The 7,500-nt window shown below is 47.3% G+C and overlaps 1 protein-coding gene across 1 annotated transcript in view; it reads left to right on the forward strand.

The window, feature by feature from the left end:
* Window positions 1-7,500, forward strand: part of plxnb1b (plexin b1b) — an 84,833-nt gene that overhangs the window by 12,154 nt on the left and 65,179 nt on the right.

Genomic DNA, 7,500 nt, shown 5'->3' on the forward strand with positions numbered 1-7,500 from the left:
TAGAGCACGGAGACCGACTGTGCTGAAGCTCTTAAACAGTTACAACATTTTTATGACTGAAAAAAGTCATAAAGGGCCCCCTCCCTCTCTCTCTCTCTCTCTCTGTGTTCCTGTCTGTCTGTCCATTTCTCTGTCTCTTCCTCCTGATTGAAGCTCTACCAGGAGACCCTGTGGTGGAAGAGCCCATGTGGCGGCGAGGATATTTTAGTTGACTTTATTTCTGTGTGTTTCATTTTATTATTGTGTTGATTATTGGCTTCTGGGTGCCCATTCAAAGTGTATAGAGAGGGAGAGAGGGAGGGAGAAAGGAGGAGAGGAGAGAGGGATGGAGGAGGAGTGTTCTGTATTGCTTGATGCCGCAGCTTTGTTTTATTACTGCCATAATTCACACAGCTCCCTTGTTTTTAACATATTGTGTGTGTTGGACCTCCATTAATGCACAGTGATCTGACACACACACACACTCAAACGCGTGCGCACACACACACAGCAGAGGCTTATTCAAGCATATGTAAAACACTGATGCCTTAACCAGCTGGAGGGAACAGTAGGAGCAGACACACACACACACACACACTCTCACACACACACACACACACCACACACTCGCTCTTCCTCTCATCGGATTGCACGTGCAGAGTACTGTGTACTCCAGCCAGGATCTGCCTTCTGTCTGTCTTCCTTTCCATCTTTCATTCTTTTTGCTTGTTGTCTTACCCTCTATCTCTCTGTCTTTCCATCCTTCTCTCCCTCTTTCTTTCCCTCTCTTTCCCTATTCCTTTCACCCTCATTCTCTCCCTCGTTCTCTCCCTCTTTCTCTCCCTCTTTCCCTCTCCAGCTCTCAAGTAGTCCAGACTCTGGATTTCTTGTGTTTGTCTCATAGCATTCCTCCAGTTTCGGGGTAAACCCAGAAAAATGTTAAGCAGATGGTATGAAAAATAAAAATACACCCCCCAACACACGGCTAAAGCAACAGTACACACAAACATGCCCAAACACACTCATCCACCGAGGCCCTCCAGGCACATGATTTGTTTTTACATCACAGCCTCAGGCTAACCGTGGCTTTCTTGGTTAGCAGTGTCACATTTCTCCTCCGAGCGCTGCCCTGCGGTTTTCACTGAGATGAATCATGTTTATTTGGACTTTGCTCATTTTTATTCTTCTGTTTCTTTCTCTCTCTCTTTCTCTTTCTCTCTCTCTCTCTCTCTCTCTCTCTCTCTCTCTCTCTCTCTCTCTCTCTCTCTCTCTCTCTCTCTCTCTCTCTCTCTCTCTCGTTTCTGCTTGCTAAGCTGCCGACAGCAGCAGAATCATTTTTGGGTGATGCTGTTCACTGAGATGGATCAGATGGGATGAATTTTGCAACAGCCGTGCGCCACTCTTTTTGCCCAGGAAATCCATCTGGCGCCGTTGTAAAAGATTCAGCATGTTTTCTGCTGCGAGTGAGGGGCCAGATAATTGAGTTTGTGTTCCCGCACTATTTTTACCCTCTCCAGCGCAAACGCTGCCTCTCCTAGTCCTCCGGTGAGGCGTTATGAGGCAGGGAGCGAGGAGGGGAGGGGTCACGCCTGAAGGACGTCACACCCCCCATGAGAACAGGCCTCAGACAAGTCCAGAGTGGCAGACTAACCCGCCTGAAGCCTTCAGGTGTGAGGGGTCAAATCAGAATGTCCCAGTCAGGCTTGCAGCTGCCTAAACTTGTTGTAGACTCTCTACAACAATTGGCTAAGGTCTCTTAAAGGTGGGACGGACAAGCCACTGTGACTGGACTTGGCTTGTTAAGTTCAAGGTTTCTCCCTCTAACATGTTGTGCAAGTTTGGAGTTGCTGTCGGAGTTTCGAGCCAGACATGTTCATCATGAACTTCCGTTTATAGTTGATTGTTGTTCATCATTACCTTTGATGGGTAAAATTCCATCTTCATAATGTTGTGCGAGTGTGCTTGTGCAGACAGATGCAGCTGATGTCTGGGTGAGTAACCATCCATAGTCCTTTTGTGCAGTCAGTTGGCAGTTAATCGGTTAAAATGGCGAAAGGACTAGCCGGATGAAGCCTATTTTTGGACAGGAAATCACGGTCAGCGTCTGATGGAAGGTCAGGGGTCAGGTTTAGGCAATGTCAGGGCAGAGTCAGGTCACCCTGACTTCCGTTTAGGACCAATCAAATCACCCCACACCCATGGAACCCCCCCCCCCTCTCTAAAATCAGCCCTGGACTCCAATGGGATGTCCCCCTCCTTCTCTGACCATCGGTGTTTGTACTTGGGTCTGGGGGTTAGACGGTCAATCTGTTTGCATTGACTGTAGTAATCAAGAGATGGGTCAATATCTCATTGCAGCTTGCCCTAGTTTACTAATGAGCCAATTGGATATCTCTCCGATTCAGGCCACATACATTAAAGGCAGTATGAAACTGGATATGCTGGCTTTCATTATGTCATTATGGAGCTGCACGGGCCATGGAAAGAGGCTCACTAAAACTATAGAATTAAGTGAGTGCCAATATGTAGTCTAATTAGTTCACTGAAATACACAAGCAAGTGCTGAGGCTCTCTGGCATAAGCAGAGCGTGGGCCATGCTTTGTGATGTGCTGGGCATGAAGATGTATAGGTGGAGAATCTGAAAAATAAATGAAATAGAAGAAAATACAGGAAGCCATTGTCTAGAATTCATAGATTCATAGGTCTTTCAAAACCCTTCTATATCTTTTTTGTTGAGGCCATATCCCATTCTAAGGACAGATAATGCTTATTTTGAGTGAACTCCTAATGATATTCAAAGAAAAAAAGAAAAAGAAAGTAGAAAAGCTGCAAGTTTAATAGCACTTTTTAATGGTGTATTTGTATATCGGTAGTCAGTTTAATCTAGGTGATCTCTTCAAAACTTTTCTTCACTTGCGAGACTTGGTTGTAGAGGAAGGGTTCAAAAAATAGTATTAGACAATTATGTTTGTAATATGCTATAAAAAATATAATGACCCATAAAATCAGCTTCTCTCCAGGGGGAAAAAAAAGATTTTGTCCAAAGTATGAGAAAAATGGGCTTTTGGGCATTGTAAAAATGGGCTTTTATGAGACCTCTGATTACCTATGATCTCCATTAAGTTCAAACTGCACCCTTGAGTGAAGCCATAGCTCACTCTGGCTGCTCTGTGGACATCAATCTCATTGGTGCATTTGATGGCTGCCCAGCAGGCCGACGTTCCAGAGCCCAAACGACGTCGTTCTGCTGAGAATCCGGGAGCTCATGTTTGTTTCGGTGCAATCAGACGGATAATTCTCTGGAATGCCCTTCGTTCCCATTACTCCATCTTGGTAATTAAATACGGAATCGGGGTCCAGGGGATTCTTGGCCCAGAGGTTTAGTCCGGTCACTTTTGCTCAGCAAGGAATGGCTTTTGGAATGAATCTAAAAGGTTAAGCACTTGTTTATGCAATTCATACAACCGTCATTTTCTCCTGGATGTTTTCTTAAATGCTTAAGAATATCTGTGTGACCCCACAAACCACATTAAACACACCTTCCTATACCTATTATCCTTTTATTGAATACAGTGGCAGAATGGGAGCAATTGGGAACAGAGACTTTTTGATTGTTTTGTGATACTAGTATGCAGGAGGTGAAGTGAGTACAGTTCTGTGCTCTCTCCTTTTAGATGTTACCTTCCCGGGGTTGCCCAGCACTAACAAAATGAAGCAAAAAATGCTCACGGTCACTCCCTCTCTGTCTGACACTCACACACTCTCACTCACACACACACACACACACATGCATACACACATACACACACACACACACACACACACACACACACACACACACATATTCTCTCTCACACACACACTCTCACACTGGCTAGTGTGTAATTGCTTAATCATGCAGAGCGGAGCTGTACTGCGGGAGAGCTCTTCACCTTTGATGTCCTAATTAAAGATTTGGAGGCCATCTTTGATGGGGATCTTGATTGATCTTCCTCATAGTCTTGTTCATTAGAGGCTGAGGGCCCAGTGTTTGTGTTGGCCTCCCCACGCCTGACCAACCTCTCCTCATCAGCTCCTCCTCTGACTGCCTCTTCTTTGCCCACTGTTGGGGGGTTTTGTCACTCTCTCATTACTGCCTTGGATTTCTTTCTCTCTCTTTCATTATTCATTTGTTTTAATAAGTTCCATTGTAGCATTCTGCTCCACTGCTCAAGGGGGGTTCACTGGCATGCCACAACAGCAGAGCAGACATGGATTAGATCTGAAATGTAACATGTGCTAAAGATTGTGGAATAACGATAAGCATCGGCGAAAAGCAAATCGCAGATGTGTGTTCCATGCATTCACGTGTAAGACGTGTCGTCTGTGTCTGCACTGATCTGTACATGTCTGTTTTATTCAACCTCTCTTGTGAGCTTTACTGACTATACAGACAATTACATGTGTCTCTCTCTCGCTCACTCTTGTGTGTTTGTGTGTGTTTTTCTCTCTCTCTCTCTCTCTCTCTCTCTCTCTCTCTCTCTCTCTCTCTCTCTCTCTCTCTCTCTCTCTGTGTGTGTGTGAGAGAATTGGTTGGCTCAGTGTATGGTGTGATCTCTGTGCAAGTGTGAAAGAGTGTCTGACAGTTGGGAGAGGCACGGGTGAGATTTTGGCTAGGGACTGACTGGCCAGGACTCACACGCTGCTAGGAGATTAGGAAAGCGTTGTCGGACCCTGTGGTCGTCAGTGTTTCCGTGTGTGTGTACGTCTGTGTGTGTGAAGGCAAAGAGGATTGTGTGCGACTGCGTGACGAGTTTTTAGGTGCAAGGGGAAGACAGCGGGGACAGATCTGACCTTTAGCTGGTCAGAGTTAAATAAGCACGTTTAATGAAAGCGGGCATACGAGCAGCTGCTGATAACCCGGTCAACTGGCTTACACACACACACACACACACACACACACACACACCCCTAATCACTCATGCGAGTCAACTCACCCTTTTACCACTCGACGCCTACTCCCACCTCCCCAAACCGTGACCCAACCTAACGCTGCATGTTGGGCTATGTCCCAGTTTCCGTCCCGTCTCACACTTGATTAACAAAGTGTGATCCAACAGTGTCTCTGCGGCCTCCAGGGTCACGTCCACAATTAAAATAATCGCTAGCCACTAGGATTAGCCATTTTGATGGGCACGCTAATCTCAGTTTGTTTGTGTGGTGGGATTTTGTTTTTTTTTGGAGACGTGCAGAAGCTAATGTCAGCAAGATGACTTTAAGCAGACTTGGCAGCGGGTTAAGGGTTAAATCCCTCCACGGATTCTATCAGAGGAGGAACACACACACACACACATACACACACATAAACATTGTTAAAGATGAAAGAGGGAAGATCTCAGATGTTAACAGCAAAAGAGCCTGGAGATGGGTTCAACCTGTTCTGAGACATCTGTAGCACTCTAGAGGTGTGACGTACAGAACTTCATCAGAAATCCACAGACAGTCACTATCTGAAACCGAGAATTAAATCAGGCAGAAACCTTCAGAGAGTCACTATCTGAAACTGAGAACTACATCAAGAACCTTCAGACAATCGCCATCTAAAACTGAGAACTACACCAGGAAAAAAAAACTCTGAAATCCCTGTCTGAAACTCTGGCCCAGCTATTTCGGCTGCATTGTCTGTGCTATTGTGCCCAGTTAGGGTTCGGTTTGGGCTGTCACGCATGCATATGCAATATCAGCGAAACATCTAATAGGGTTAGTTTAGCTTTTATGAGCGTAGAGGAAGAAAAGAATGAGAGATTGTCAGCGCTGGAAGGAAGCAATTATGATGGCATCAGCACGCCGCTCCCAGTGCCAAGTGGTTGGTGAGGGCTCGGCCTTGATGACAGGATACTCTAAAGTTATACTTTGGGCATTTTTAGACGCACACAATGAGGGAGCGGAGGGGAGGGGGTTCTAGGGGGGATAGGAGGCGAAGCCTGGCAGCTTTATGATTTTAATTACAACCGTCTGTGGCCGGAGCGCAAACGCAGCCAGCGGTCGGCTGGAGGTGGGCAGAGGGGGCTCCACAGCACCAGTAGCGCGCTGGTGGTTTCGCAGTGACGTCGGCGCCAAAAGCTCACCCAGTGTTTTGATGTCTCTGAGAACCAGTGGCCTCCAAAATGTCATTAAAACAGCCTGATGCAAGGATGTGTCAGATGTATACAGAGAGAGAGAGAGGCAACCAATGGGCTCGGGTTCTGAGGAGAGAACAGCCAGTGGTCATTGTCACCCTGTCTCTCACACAGAGAGGCCCATGTCTCGCAAGTTTCACATTTGAGGGGAGGACAGGACAGGAGAGGAGAGTGTGAGGTTGACTGACGTGGCTGGCTGTTTGAGGAGGGTGGCCCTCATTGGCTGTACTGTGTGAGGGTGCCTTGCCTCAAATAGGGGCTCTGTTGTTGCACCACCATTCGGCTCAGTGAATGCCATTTCTCTTTTTAGAGGATTGGGGCCCCCTTGTTTTTCTGGTGGTGTGGTGTGGTCTGGATGGTGGGTTCTGGTTTGGAGAGGGGGGTTAAGGAGCCAGCCCTGTTGGTCTTTGTGGTGCGTGTCGGTGTTTGTGAATGCCTCAGGGATAATGAGTCTGATGTCACCCCCTGAAAAGGGGCAGGGGGGACAATGGCCCCTGTGTGTGTGTGTGTGTGTGTGTGTGTGTGTGTGATGCTCTCTGGGCTTTTGGCGTAGCCCAGTGAAAGTGGGAGTGCTCTATGTCTGAGCATGTGTATTTGTGTTTGCATTGAAGAAGCTGGTTGAAGCTATGCAGTGTATGACCTTCTTTAAAAGGGTCAGTGTCTGGGAACAAAATTTTAAGGCTCCTATTGTTCTCAATACTCTGTGTGTGTGTGTGTGTGTCGCTTGTGTGTTTTATGCATGCATGCGTTTTGTAGTTCTCTCTCTCTTTGTACTGTTTATGTGTGTGTGTACTATGTGAGCATGTGGGCACACACACACACACACTTTACTCTGTGTGAAACTTCCTCTGCTGAGAACAGTCCCTCCACAGGAAGACATTTCTAATATCCTCTCCTCAAAATTCTGCTGTCACTATCTGACTGACCCCCAGCCCTGACCCCCTACTCAGTGCTCACACAACAGCACATTCATTTTGGGCTCTGACATCATGGCCCTGCTGTCAACACTCGGCTAAACCTCCCCACACCGGCCTACTGATACAGACCCTGCAGCTACTGCACTCCACTCCTGTGTGTGTGTGTGTGTGTGTGTGTGTGTGTGTGTGTGTGTGTGTGTGTGCGCGCTGTCCTGGATGACTCTGCTTGTCTGTCTGCTCCCTACCCGGAGGGAGAGGTGGTGGACGGCGTGATTCGGCGAGGCGTCTACCTTGTGTTGGCAGCTCAGCCGCACCTGAGGGGATGATCTGTGTGAGGACTTGAGGGCTGTGGATGGAGGGAACACGCCTGGGCAGATAGTGTTGGAGACTTGGCCGGAGGAGTCTGGCTCTCTCCCTGGGCGTCGGCTATAAAGTTCCTCCAAGA

This window comes from Alosa alosa, chromosome 10 (genome assembly GCF_017589495.1).
Source record: "Alosa alosa isolate M-15738 ecotype Scorff River chromosome 10, AALO_Geno_1.1, whole genome shotgun sequence".
NCBI classification, from domain to species: Eukaryota; Metazoa; Chordata; class Actinopteri; order Clupeiformes; family Clupeidae; genus Alosa; species Alosa alosa.